At 54.5% G+C, this 14,000-nt stretch overlaps 1 long non-coding RNA gene and 1 other non-coding gene across 2 annotated transcripts; one reads left to right on the plus strand and one right to left on the minus strand.

Annotated features, from left to right (window-relative positions):
- Positions 1 to 8,545: 8,545 nt before the first annotated feature.
- On the minus strand, positions 8,546 to 8,618 carry TRNAG-CCC (transfer RNA glycine (anticodon CCC)). The gene has a single exon. It is a non-coding gene; the product is annotated as a tRNA-Gly (tRNA).
- Positions 8,619 to 11,712: 3,094 nt separating this feature from the next.
- LOC110124157 (uncharacterized) lies at positions 11,713 to 13,995 on the plus strand. The gene is made up of 3 exons (XR_011486246.1): positions 11,713 to 11,823; positions 12,347 to 12,595; positions 13,158 to 13,995. It is a non-coding gene; the product is annotated as an uncharacterized lncRNA (long non-coding RNA).
- Positions 13,996 to 14,000: the final 5 nt, after the last annotated feature.

The following is a 14,000-nucleotide window of genomic DNA, read 5'->3' on the forward strand; positions in this document are numbered from 1 at the left end:
TCCTAGCCAACTTGTGACCCCAAATCTCAGTAATGAAGAGTCGCTAACACTCACTCACTGAATCTTTATCGAATGCTGGGCTTAAATGCTCGGTACTTGACAGGCATGTGCTGTGTGCTTAGTCGTTCAGTCGTGTCTGACTCTCTGCGACCCCATGGACTGCAGCCCACCAGGCTCCTCTGTCCATGGGGATTCTCCAGGCAAGAATACTGGAGTGGGTTGCCATGCCCTCCTCCAGGGGATCTTCCCGACCCAGGCCTGCGTTGCAGGCAGATTCTGTACCAACAGGGCCACCAGGGAAATCCAGGTGACACGGAGTTCTCGCTGAATTCCTCCCACACAGGCCTTGCCAGCCTCACTGTCTAGCTGAGAAGCACAGCTTGAGCTAAGTGGCTTGCCCAAAGTTACACTGTTAGGAAGTGGTAAATGAATACGGTGGAAAACAGGTCTGTGCAACATATGTAACAGAAGGTGAGTGTCCACAAAGGGTTACTGCAAACTGCGAAAATCCAGAAAATAGGCAGAGGTTCCCAGGAAAAGGAATGAATCACCAATAAGTATTCAAAAGAAAATGTTCAGCCTCATGGGTGAAGCAGAACATTAAATGGGGGGGAAAAACGCGTGGTGAAACAGAATATTTGTTTACTTCTGTGCAAAGTATTGGGTTGGCCAAAAAGTGTTCAGTTTTTTTCCGAACAAATTTTTGGCCAACCCAGTAGTTTTGTTTGCATAACTCTATATATGTAAGTATATAGAAATGAAAACCACATTAAAACTGTTCCCAGTAATTACATCTGGGAAAGGGAGTGGGAGGGATGGTGGTGAAAAAGGACTTTGATGTTTGATTGTGAAGTATGAATCTCTTAAACATGAATGTATCTATGTATCTTTAAATTAAAAAATCAAAACCTGTGGGGTTTTTTTTTTTTTAAGTAATAGGTCCATTGAGAAGAAGCAGAAGAGTTGACAATGTTTCCTCATGCCAGACTGTAATTTAGGATAGCCTTAGAAGGTGGTCCAAGCCAAGTCTGGACCGCCCGTTGGGTTTCTTCCCAGCCTGGATTTCTGGGTGTGGTGGTCAGATGAATGTCCCCCTGCCCCGGGCGGGGGGTGGGGGGCGAGGCAGGGGAATGTGGGGCGGTGGGCTTGCAGCAGCTGCTGCCGCCTGTTCAGTTCAGCCCTTGACTCACCCCCCAGCCTTTGGGGACCACTCTGCAGCAGGACCGGCAGTGGAGGTGTGCTGGGCCCAGGGGCCAGAGCCTGTGTTGTATGTGAGCCGGGAGCCACGTGTAGGGGCGAAGAGGGGGAAGCCGTTCTGAGCAGGCAGTTGGGAAAGGCTGGAGGAGGCACTGTCTGGGCTGAGAGAGATGCGTCTCTGGTGGGTGGAGATGAGTGGGGGGCCTTGCGCGCTGAAGGAGCAGTATTGGCAAGCACCACCCAGGTGACAAAGCCCAAGGCAAGTGGTCTCAGCAGCGGGTGAGAGCCTTGGACGGCTGCGAGCACGCTGGAAGAACGTGTGAATCAGGGACGGTTAACAGCGGTTCTGAAGGATTCTGAATGCCCTGCTGAAGCTTCACCCTGTGGCTGCAGGACGGTATCAGGGCGTAGTGACCCACCCTGTGTTTACAGGCAGCGCTAGCCCTTTTGCAGTGTAGCCTCTCTCTCATGGCATTTGGCCGGCTGAGAAACGCTGTCCAAGGTATTTGCTCATTTGACTTTTTGATCCTGTAATGGAAGAAGCTCAAGTTTTTCTTTGATCTGTGAGGTGGGGGTGTAGTGAGAGCATAGGAAGCTCAGAGTTCAGTTCATGTACATAAATGGAAGTCACTTCTGGCCTGAGATCCCTAAAAGGGATCTTCTACCGCAGGAGTCCTTGACAGCTGATTTAGGCTTCTGCATTAAAGAATGCTTAAAAATGTCAAGGAATATTTTTTTAGAAGACTCGTTTCAGTAGTTGTTGAGACAATTAAAAGGTACACCAAACTACGAAGAAAATCAATTGTAATAACCACTATACCTTAGAGGTTGTAAGGATGAGATTAAATAATTGTGCAGCACCTCACCCAGCTCCACAGATGGTCTCGAGTCTTCATGTTATTATTAATAGACTGAGGACATTTTGAGGACACGGACCTCTCTCACTCATCTGGATCCCTTCAGATTATGTCCTGTCTCTCATTCTTACCTGATGAAGGAACCAGTAGCCAGAATTTGGGCTCTCTGTTGCCAGCTCTGGTTCACAAGTTGGCTTGGGGGAAAAAAAAATCAGTATGTGTCAACAATACTCTGAGCATGGAAACAGCAAGAGAGGGCGTCCCGTCCATAGAGGACAGAAACTAGCAAATGGATGCAAGGACTCTGGGCCAAGGGGCTAACGAGACTCCACTGGTGACTTCTTTTTATGTGTTTACTTATTATGTCTTTGGCTGCATGGCATCGTTGGCTGGGGCGCGCGTTAGGCTTCTCTCTAGCTGTGGCGCAGGGGCTTCGTTGCCCCCGAGGCACGTGGGATCTTACTTCCCTGACCAGGGATCGAACCGGCGTCCCCTGCGTTGGAAGGCAGAGTCTTAACCACTGGACCACCAGGGTGCCCCTCCTGGTGACTTCTCAACCACAGGTAAGGATGGTGGTGTGTCCGTGGCCACGCCTGGTTCGGCAACTGGCACAAGGTGAGTGCTCTTCGAAAAGTGGAATCTTAGGTCATTTCAAAGAGGGCCAGTGGGACCAAATCCAGGCGCTCTTAACGCTGTGACCAAAGCTTGAGTTCTCCATCAGGTGCATTAGTCACAGCTGTGCTGTGTTTTCCTGACGGAGACACAGAAGCCTCTCATAATCCGTGACTGGCGATGTAGGAAAGTAAAACTAAATGTAAGTTTCTCCCAAGTTAAAAAAGTGGAGTTTTTAAATTGCTACATATAGACTCCCTAGTCTGTGCCAGGCACAGTGACACTTGTTTTATTTCTAATTCTTAACAGTTGCTCTGAAGAGGAGATGGTGTGTAACTGCCATGTTGCAGATGAAAGCAAACTCAGATAGGCATTTAGGTTTCATTCTCTGGGCCAGTCGTTTCACTAGTAAATGGCAAAGGCAGGATTTGGACTCAGAGACCCTGAATCTCACTGTTTTATGCACCAGAAGCATTTGTTCCCCCTCTTACATTTTCAGTAGGTAACTTCCAGAACATAAACACTTCCTGCTGAAATTCATTTAATTATCATGACCAGGTTGCCACCCAGAGAAGCTGACTTGAGTAATTGGAGTGTTATGCTATTTGCCCCTGCCCTAAAATAGCCCAGACTACTGTACTTAATCTTTTTTGAAAATAGAAGCTTTATTGAGGTAACATTCAGTTTACTCATTTAAAGTGTTCTGCTTAGTGGTCTACTGACAGTGGTGCATCCAACATCACCAGTTCCAGACCATTTTCGTCACCTAAAAAACCTTCCACCCATAAACTATCACCCTGCTATTCTCCCAACCCTAAGAACAGTAATCTACTTTCTGTCTATAGGTTTGACTCTTCTGGACATTTTACATAAATGGAATCACACAGTTCGTGGTCCTTTGTGACTAGCTCTTTTCATGTAGGACGTTATCAAGGATCATCTGTGCGGTCTCATGTTTCAGATAATATTGCATTGTATGGATACACGTTTTTATCCATCCATTGGTTGGTGGATATTTGAGCTGCTTCCACTTTTTTTTATGGGCTTCCTAGATGGCTCAGTGATGTAGGAGATGCAAGTTCAACCCCTGGGTCGGGAAGATCCCTGGAGAAGGGAATGGCAACCCACTCCAGTATTCTTGCCTGGGAAATCCCATGGACGGAGGAGCCTGGCAGGCTACAGTCCACAGGGTCACACTCACTCAGACACAACTGAGTGACCTTCACAAGTTTAACTGGGTCCTCAATGACCAGGACTTACTGGGTCCCCACCAATAAGTACGATAGGTGCTTGGGCTTTGTGACTGCTGACTGAGCAGCAAGATTTTATTTAAAAGAAAGAGGAAGGGAGAGAGAAGGAAGCCTGGCTTCCCACAAGCGGTGTGACCTTGGACTTGGCCAGGTCCTCAGGCAGTTGTCCCTGACGCTCCCTTCACGCCTTGGCCTCTTTGCTCATCTCCTCCTCCTTGCAGTGACCTCCTCCAACCCTGTTTGTCTGCCTGACAGCTCCTACTCTTGTATTTAGCTCTTTATTAAGGAATTTTTCAAACAGGGACCGTTCGTGAATAGTGTCCTAAATCCTCAGTCATCAGTCACCAGCATGTGGTCAGTTTGGCCTCATCCACACACCTGCCTTCCAGTCTGTCTGCAAACTGGATCCTTTGGCAGGAAATATCCAGGTAGCGTTGGCCTCCTGATGCGAAGAGCTGACTCACTGGAAAAGATCCTGATGCTGGGAGGGATCGGGGGCAGGAGGAGGGGACCACAGAGGATGAGATGGCTGGATGGCACCACCGACTCAATGGACATGGGCTTGGGTGGACTCCGAGAGTTGGTGATGGACAGGGAGGCCTGGAGTGCTGTGGTTCATGGGGTCACAAAGAGTCAGAGTGACTGAACGAACTGATACATTATTTGTCCTTTTGGGGTTTTTTCTGGTCAAAAAAAAATTTTTTTTTTAATATGGTGAAATTCACATGACATAAAATGAACCTTTTTTTCCCCCTCATTTCAAATGAGTTGGTCTGATTTCAGAGATCAGGATAGAACACAGACTTAAGAACACACTTTGGCAGGATTCTGGACTGGGTTTATGTGCATCTCATAGCTGAGGTAGAAATGGCTGAGAAGAACTAAAGACGAACCAGTGTGTGTGTGTGTTTTACAAAAGTTTGTTCTTAAATGTAGAATAGGTTCTGTGACAACACTTCCTTCTAGCTATAGGTGGCAACAGATAGTGTGGCCGCGAATCCAGGCACTTACACAGGAATGGAACTGAGGCGTCATCGTCGCCTCAGGCACGAGGAACAGCTTCCCTTTGGGCCAGATTTCTCAAACCCACCAGTGGCTGGGGGCCTTTCCCCGAGGCCTTCGCTCTTAGCTCCTTCCCCTCGTCCTCCTGTTAGTGCTTGCACCCCTCATCTTCCTCCTCCATCTCCGTGTTGCTTCTTCGGCTGCTGCTGGGGCTTCCTGCCGCCTTCGCGGCCCCACGTGGCTCCTGCCACCGAAAGGAGCCACGTTAAAGAGAACAGCTCGGTGGCGTGTGGCGGGTGGCGGGGTCACAGTGCCGCACGACCACCGCTGCCTCTGTCTAGAGTGACAGCTGTGTCCTCGCCCAGAAGGGAGCGCCGCACCCGACGAGCGGGTGTCCCCCACGTCCCCCCTTCCACACGCTGCGACCGCTGCCCTGGGCTCTGTCCCTTGAGTTTCCTGGTTCTGGATGTTCTCTACAAATGGAATCATCCAAAACGGGGCCTTTCTGTCTGGCGGGGCCTTTCCCTCAGCGCGTCTTCAGCGCTCGTCCGTGCTGTGGCGTGGATGGGCACTCCACTCCTTCCCGCGGCTGCACCAGATCCTATCGTAGAGGCAGGCCGCGCGTCCCCGGCTGATGGCCGCTGGGGCCGTTTCCACCGTCTGGGTGCTATATATTACACAGACATCCTGCGGCCACGGGCGCAGGTCCGCACGCGCTGGTGCGAGCCCGTTTTCAGTTCTCTCGGGGTGTGCGCCTACGGGCAACCTTGCCGGCTCACGTGGCAATTCTGTGTGGGACCTTCTGGGACGTGAGCAGTCTGTCCCCTGTGCAGCGTGCCCTGACTTCCCCACGCACACTCGGGGGACGACAGCTTTGCCAGCCCTCCGTTACAGCAGCCCCCTCACTGAATGGCATCTTTGGTTTACGTGTGGTTTTTGCCACACCGCATGGCTTCCTCCAGTAACCGAGCCCTGGGTCAGGAAACACCCTCCCCCATTCCTCCTCGCCACCATTCAGGTGAAGTAATCCCACGATCCTGGCTCAGGAGACGGACGAGTAATTCCAGGCAGGGCAGTCAGCGTCCGTCCGGAGGCTCTTGCTGGCTGAGTTGGGAAAGAGGAACTCTTCCCTTTGTTACCGAGAGGGACCCTGTGTGCCCAGGGCTGCCAGGAACATAGCCCGAGGCCAAGACAGGGGCGAGAGAAACAGGTTCCTGCCAGACCAGTCTGACTCCTGGATGCAGCCATGCCTGAAGCCAGTTTCAGTTCTAGAAGCTCCCAGTTCAGGAGCCAGTGCCTGCGTGCTCACACGCTTGTCGTGTCCAGCTGTCTGTGACCCCGTGAACTGCAGCCCACCAGGCTCCTCTGTCCATGGGATTCTCCAGGCAAGAGTACTGGAGTGGGCAGCCATGCCCTCCTCCAAGGGATCTTCCCGACCCAGGGATCGAACCCGGGTCTCTTGCCAGGCGGGTTCTTTACGACTAGTGCCACCAGGGAAGCTCTCGTGAACCAGTAAGTTCCCTTTCTTGCCGAAGCTAGTTTGAGTTGGGTTTCGTCGCCCGCAGCCCGGAGATGCACGTGACGGTGGACTCGTAAGAGACAGTCTGCCAGCCTCCTCCCTTCCAGGACCACACCGCCCCGCACTTCAGCCGTGCCATCTGCACGGAAGTGGCCGCATCGTCACAGCCACGCGAGGGACCGGGAGGGTCAGTTCTAGTTCCCAGGTTGTGGAAGCGAGTGAGTATGAAGTCTGTGAGCTGTCAGCAGGGAGCGAGTCCACACAGACAAAGAGAGTGAGACGGGCACAGCCCAGCACCCCGGGCCCCGGCCTGGTCCTCGCCGGGGTCCACGTGTATAAGGCATTCCTACGCTCCTCTGGAGCTTCCCTGGTGGTTCAGATGGTAAAGCATCTGCCTGCAGTGCGGGAGACCCGGGTTCGATCCCTGGGTTGGGAAGATCTCCTGGAGAAGGGAATGGCAACCCACTCCAGTATTCTTGCCTGGAGAATCCCACGGACGGAGGAGCCTGGTGGGCTACAGTCCATGGGGTCGCAAAGAGTCGGACACGACTGAGCGACTTCACTTATGCTCCTCTTAACTAGGCACCCTTTGGGGGCCCGATCTAAGGAGGAAGTGTGTGGAAGTTCCAACACCCAACTGTTTTTTGAGCTATAAAAGTGACCATTTCATACGGCGCAGTGTCGTATGAACGGTATTCTGCTGATGAGGTCAGAGAGGTCGGGGTCTTGCCCGAGAGACTGCGTGTGTGCTCATTCGTGTCTCATTCTCTGCCACCCTTGGGACTGTAGCCCGCCAGGGTCCTCTATCCATGGGATTCTCCAGGCAAGAACACTGGAGTGGGTTGCCTATTCCCTTCTCCAGGGGATCTTCCCGACCCAGGGATTGAACTCGTGTCTCCTGCATTGCAGGCAGATTTTTTTTTTATTGTCTGAGCCACCATGGACCAGGAGGGCATCGTGAGGCACCTCGCCAGGTACCCAGATCAGCAGCCCACAGGCAGTGGGTGCTCGGTGAAAGCCCACTGGCCCTGCCGGCGTCCTGGCCGCCCTTCGCCTCACTGACAGACGCGTGCTGTCGTCTCTGCCCTGTCCTCCCTCTTGTCTGCTTAGGAGTCGCTCTTCTTCCTTCAGAGAGCCCCGCTTCTCAGAGGTCTTCCTGGAGCAGCCCCTCTCCCCGCAGCCCCCAGACAGACCAGGAGGCCGTCTTCAGTCCCTTCTCCCTGTCCGGGGCCCAGCGGCAGCTGAGCGGGGCTCCGTGTTCACACCGTGCGCGGTGGTCAAGCAGTTACGTGACTGTCGGCCCCGCTGGGACTGCGAGCGGACCTGGGGAGGGGCCGGTCTCTCTGCTCCGAGACCTGGGACTCACCGGTCTCAGGTGTGAGACAGCGGTGAGGTAGACATCTCCCGGACGTGGGACAAGTACCTAGAGGAGCCTGCATCTGCAGGGAGGCTGGCCTGACACTTCAGAGCCCGCTGCCTGGACCCACCCATCGGAGAACTGCAAACTGGCTAGCTGGCGGCCCCCGAGAAAGAATTCAGCAACACCACACCCTCTGACACGTTCAAAAATCGACGTCGACAATGTGGAAGCCAAAGTGGGTACACAGGGTGTACTTTCGGGGGTAAATATTGACACTGCAAGCTTGGACTGTTTGATCACTCCACGTAACGCATCCCATGAAGCTGAAGAGCATAGTGACTGCACCGGCATGCGTGTAAACAGCCCACAGGCAAGCTCCTCTGTATTAATGAGGTTTCACGCCAGTTTTTTCTCTCTGAAACTTGACTTCAGTTCCACTCTTCTCACAAAGTTTTAGCCCAACGTAATTTATCCTTGTGGGCTCCCCTGGTGGCTCAGTGGTAAAGTATCCACCTGCCATGCAGGAGACGCAGGTTCGATCCCTGGGTCGGGAAGATCCCCTGGAGAAGGAGATGGCAACCCACTCCAGTGTTCTTGCCTGGAGAATCCCACGGACAGAGGAACCTGGTGGGCTACAGTCCATGGGGTCTAAGAGTCAGATACCACTTAGCGACTAAACAGCAACAATACACTTAAAAATTTTTTTATTTGACTTTGCTGGGTCTTAGTTGTGGTATGTGGGATCTGGTTCCCTGACCAGGGATTGAACCTGGGCCCCTTGCATTGGGAGTGCAGAGTCTTAACCACTGGACCACCAGGGAAGTCCTCAACAGTGTATTCTCATGCCTGAAAGTCACTTGTTGATCACACCATCTTCTCTGTGACAACAACTATGGATATAAACTGGTTTTAAATTTTAAAAAATTTCCTGTGATTCTAAGTCACTAAGTGTAAACTTATTCTGGAAAGGTATGATTACAAATACTAGTACGTGATTGATCAAAACTATAAATATTATAAGTTTTGAGAGATACTGATTACACAAAGTATTATTACACATGACATTTTTAATGATTTAACTGGATTTCCCCCATCTCGTGTACCAGTGGAGAAGTATTACTTATTTCTGCAGCTCCACCTCTTCTTCATTCTTATTTTTACAGCTATAAGCACTCAGAAATCTTGTCACAGAGATGAGGAACAGAAAAGGAAGGAAGGAGTACTGGAGGAATGTCAATTAACTCCCTTTGCGTTTTATGCCAGAAATCAATAGTAATCCATCATAAAGAATTATTTTATGTTGCCACTTGGTGATTGGTAAATGAGGGTTCCTGTTATTATTTGTGCATGCTTCCATTTTTCATAATAAAAGTTAAAGATATTATGATTACTCCCTGTTAGTTGACAAAAGGATTGGACCCTCCTGCCATTTTGTCGCAAGCAAGAAATGGAAACCACTGGACCTGCCAAAGGATTTATCTCCCAGTTCTGGCAGCCCTCACAGCCCTTCTTCCTCTCCAGACCCACTGCAGGACTTCCCCTGGCTTGCCAGCTGGGGGCATTTGCCTTTGCTTCCCAAAGCGAGAAGCTGTTTCCTCGAGGAGTCATTGGAAACCCGTGGTGGATGGCTGGAGAGCAGTCCTTGGCCAAAAGACCCGGAGAAACGGTTCAGGCCAGGAAGAATGAAAAAAGAAGACTCTATCTCAGGCTGTACATGCATTCTCTGGCTGCTCCGCCTCTCCCACACACCCTGCCCAGAATCTGCCACCTTTCGGTAGAGAAGACCTGAGTGGGACCTGCCCCGGGACCACGTGGTCAAGGAGGGTGAGGCTGGAACTCTTCACATGCATCCTTTCCAAATACTTCAGCCTGAGAAGGCTCAGTGAATACATTTCATCTAAAATAAAAACGAACAACTAAACGTGATCCGGAATTTGGAATGGGGGTGAGGTACGGGAATGCTATAAAAGACCTCGTCGGGACAACTGGCAATATTTGAATAATATTTTGCAGAGTACATAACAGTCTTGCATCACCATTACATTGCGTGATCTTGAAAGCTCTCCTGCGGTTGTGTAATAGAATGTCCTTGTTCTTGGGAAACACACTCTGAAGGATTTAGGGTTCAAGAGGCAGTATGTCTGTAATTTACTGTCTCGATGCTTGGAGAGGGGGACTTGAATATGCATAGTGGAGGGGCTTGATGAATCTGAGTTAAGAAAGGGGTTGTAGAGTTCTCTGTACTGTTCTCAGAATTTTTCTGTAACTTCGAAAACGATTCATAAAGAGACTGGCGTTGCAGGCCCGGTCTCTGTTGCCGCCTGGCGGCTACTGCGGGGAACGCACCCTCCCTGGTGGAGACATTTGAAACTCCCCGCCTCCGGCAGCGGCTCCCGGCGGATCAGACTCCCGCCCAGGCCATCCGTGGCTGGGCAGGTTTGATTTTTCATTCCTAGGTCCATCCGCCATCTGTGAACCACTGCAAGCGCCTTTCTTGTGCAACCAAGGCAAGGTCGCCGTAATGTTGGTTGGAGGGGAGTCAGTTTCAGAGCTTCTTCCAACCCGGATGCTTTCTGCAACCAGGGAAAGCGAGGCCGGGAGAGGGCACGGGGCACGTCGTCGAGCATGGCTGGAAACGAAGCCTTCCTGACTTCTCTATTCTCAGCAAACTGCTGGCCCGTCTCTTCATCCAGTTTGACTCAGATGCAGCCTAAGTCTGGGCTCCCACGATCGGCTCTCTGACTTCACTCCCTCCCGCCAGGCGCCTCCCCCAGACCCGTGTCTCGGTCCACACGGCCCCTCTGCCCCGACTGCCTCCCCGAGGCTGCCTCTTCCTCCCGTGTTTTCTGCCAGGACGTCACCTGCCCAGAGCCTCTGGCGACCACCCCTCTCGCTGAGCCTTCCCTCGCCGATCTCCCAACTTGTGCAACCGTGCAGTCACTTGTCGTCTAAACGATGCTCTGCGCCCCCTCTGCCCCCGTCCCCCACTGGAATGGGGGCCCCCTGCGGACGCGACCCTCTCTGGTTCCCCGGGTACAAAGCCGGGGCGCTGGCGAGGACAGCGGGGTTTGTCCCGTCTCCTCGATTCCCCAGCTTTGCAGACACGTGACCGTCGGCGAGGGAATGTCCCCTCCACCACCCCCCCCACCCCCACCGGCGTCTGTGATTTCAGAGGGGCTCAAAGCCCCAGGGGGTAAGGGAGGATCGGGTGGCCGAGTGACCCTGGTCTCTGGGGACAGCGTGCTGGCCAGAGTCCGGAGCTAGGAGCACGCGGGGCTCGGTCCCCGGCTCTGGCCTCCATCTTGCAAATGAGGAGGGGGGTGGCACCGGCGAGGGGAGGCTCCACTGCGCGACCCGGGGGACCCCCAGCCCCGGGCCCGCGGAGGGTCCCACCCCCGGCACAATGCGGGGCGGGGCCGGAGCGGACGTGCGGACAAGGGCCCTCGCCCACCCGGCGCCGCTTCCGGCCTTTCCCAGCCCCGGCGGGCGGGAGGGGGCACCGGGGAGGCAGGCGCGGCTCCCGTCCCAGGCTGGGACCAGGCAGCGCCCGCACAAGGAGCCTCCCGCGGCCCCCACGACGGCGGCGCCCTAGGAGATGAGTACCTCCCCGGCCCGTCCCGAAAGTGGCCAAGGGGAGTGGTGGCTTAAAAAAAAAAGAAAGGTTTTGCTTTGTTTTATTCCTATCGAGATGTAATTTAGCTAGAGGGAAATGGACAGATGTCAAACGTGAATGTTTACACTGTTATGCAGGAGAAGGAAATGGCCACCTAGCCTAGTATTCTTGCCTGGGAAATCCCATGGACAGAGGAGGCTGGGGGGACTACAGTCCACAGGGTCCCAAAGAGGCTGAGCGACTAAAATCAACTATCCTTATTCATGAGGGCTCCACCTTCACGACTGCTCATCCAAAATCACATTGTGGATCAGGACTTAACAGATGAATTTGAGGGGGGACCGCGTTCGACCTACAGCAGAGCCTCCGGAAGAGTCACTGAAAAACAAATGAGGAAAGGGGAGCGAACACAGGTACTGTCTGGAAGCCCAGGATGTGGGAGGCAGGCAGTGAGCCCAAGCAGCCGGCAGGCAGGCCGTGCTCAGGGCTGGACCACTGCGGGGCCACCTCCTGAACCCGGCGGCACCTGGAGGCCGGGCCCTGCCTCCCAAGCCCCTTGTGCTCTGAGGTTTGGAAGATGGGGAGGTGGGGCTAGGAGGGGCCTGCCTCCCGGCCTTCAGCAGGTCCTCGTTGCACTTGTGCTGTATGCGGGGCACTCTGGCACGCAGCACCAGCCGCTGCCCTGGTGGAGGTGCCAGGCTGTCAGGAGAGGTGGTTGACACCCCCGATGAGCCGGGAGCACCCCTGTGAAGGGGGCCGTGTGAGCAGACACTCAAGTGATGAGAAGGCGGCAGGCCCCGGGGAAAGGGCGTAAGAGACAGGGAATAGCCAGGGCTAAGGCCGGGGGTGGGGGTGAGGGGGAGAGGGCACCTTGGTTGGCCTCGGTGGCAGAGACAGAGTACCGCCGCGCGACAACAGAAGTTTCTTTCCCTGCAGTTCTGCAGGCCAGAGGGCTTCCGTGACGGCTCACACAGTAAACCATCTGCCTGCAATGTGGGAGACCCGGCCGGACTGGACCCCTGGGTCAGGAGGATCCCCTGGAGAAGGGACTGGCTTACCCACTCCAGTATCCTTGCCTGAGAAAGCCTATGGACGGAGGAGCCTGGTGGGCTACAGCCCATGAGACCACAAAGAGTCCCACCGGGCTCACTGGAGGCCAGAAGTCCAAGGTCAAGGCGTCAGCAGGTTTGCTTTCCCGACATCTCTCTCCTTGGCCTGCAGATGGCCCCCTTATCGCTGTGGCCACACATGGTCTGTGTGGAGACTTGTCTGTGTCCTAATCTCTTCTTATAAGGACACTGGTCCCGCTGGCCTGGGGCCCACCCATATGACCTCGACTTAACTTAATCACCTCCTTGAAAGGCCCCATCTCCAAATGCAGTCACATTCCAAGGTGCTGGGGGTTGGGACTTGAGGATGTGACTCTGGGGACACAATTCAGCCCCTGACAGATGGCTTTTGCTCTCGGGGAGGTGGGGGCCTGGCTGAGTGTTGAGCGAGAAGAGACAAGATCTGATTTGCATATTAATAAGGATCCCTCTGGCGCCGAGGCAGGCGGGGAATAGACTGGGTGGCAAGGAGGGGGGGGGGTGTTGAGACCAGTGAGGCGGCTACTGCCCAGTCCAGGCTGGAAGCTGGTGGCTGGACCTGGGTGGCAGGGTGGGCGGGGAGCTGCAGCCAGACTCTGTTCTGGGGTGCGGGGGTGGGGCCCTGGCTTCCTTATCCAGCAGGTGCCTACTGTGTGCAGCCCTGCCCCCACAGGCGAGGCCCCGGGTCTGCTGACTCCGGCTGACTTCTCCTCTGGCACTTCCTTCCCAACTCCTGGCTGTGGATCCTGACCCCCCCCCCACTTGGACAAACATCTTGCGGCCGTTTCCTCCTCGCCTGCCCGGAGCCCCTGCCTGGCCTGAACAAACACTCGGGACCTGCGCTTCCGGCCTCAGCTCTGGGAAAAGCCCGGCCAGGGGCCGCCGAGGTCAGCCCTGGAGGGAAGTGGGAAGGGGGGCGCCGGGGCCCCGCCTGGGGTCCCGCCTGGCCGGCCTTGGCAGCATCCTGCGCTTCATTGACCCCATCCGTAAAATGGGCCTAATCCCGCCCACCTCAGAGGACCCTAGGGAGACAAGACGCACCCTCTGGGCCTGGCATGAGACGGGGACACTGCCCACCCGGCCGTGAGAGGCCTGGGACGGAGGGAGGCTCCAGGGGACGCCCCCGAGGGACCAGAGTAGCCAGATTTAACTCTCCTCCTGTGGCCTCCCACTTCTTGCTCCCATTTCCGAAAAGTGTCCCACCAGGCTGCCGCTCCGGTCCTGTTCCTGACAGAGCCTCCTGGTGTGTGGCTATCAGAGATTAGGAACCAGGCCCGGGGTGTGGCAGGAGTGGGCAGTCTTGACAACGCAAATCGGCGAAGATGGTGGACGGTGAGGAGCGAGCTCCCCGTCGCTGGACGTGTGAGCAGAGCCAGGCGGATATGCAGGAGGCATCCCCTGCCGACACTTCCCCCTCCTCACCTGCTCCCGGCATCCTGGGGACCGGGGGCCAGCTAGTGCGTTCTGGGGCTCATAAAGATCCAGATTCCAATCCCAGCTCC

This window comes from Odocoileus virginianus, unplaced genomic scaffold (assembly GCF_023699985.2).
Source record: "Odocoileus virginianus isolate 20LAN1187 ecotype Illinois unplaced genomic scaffold, Ovbor_1.2 Unplaced_Contig_2, whole genome shotgun sequence".
NCBI classification, from domain to species: Eukaryota; Metazoa; Chordata; class Mammalia; order Artiodactyla; family Cervidae; genus Odocoileus; species Odocoileus virginianus.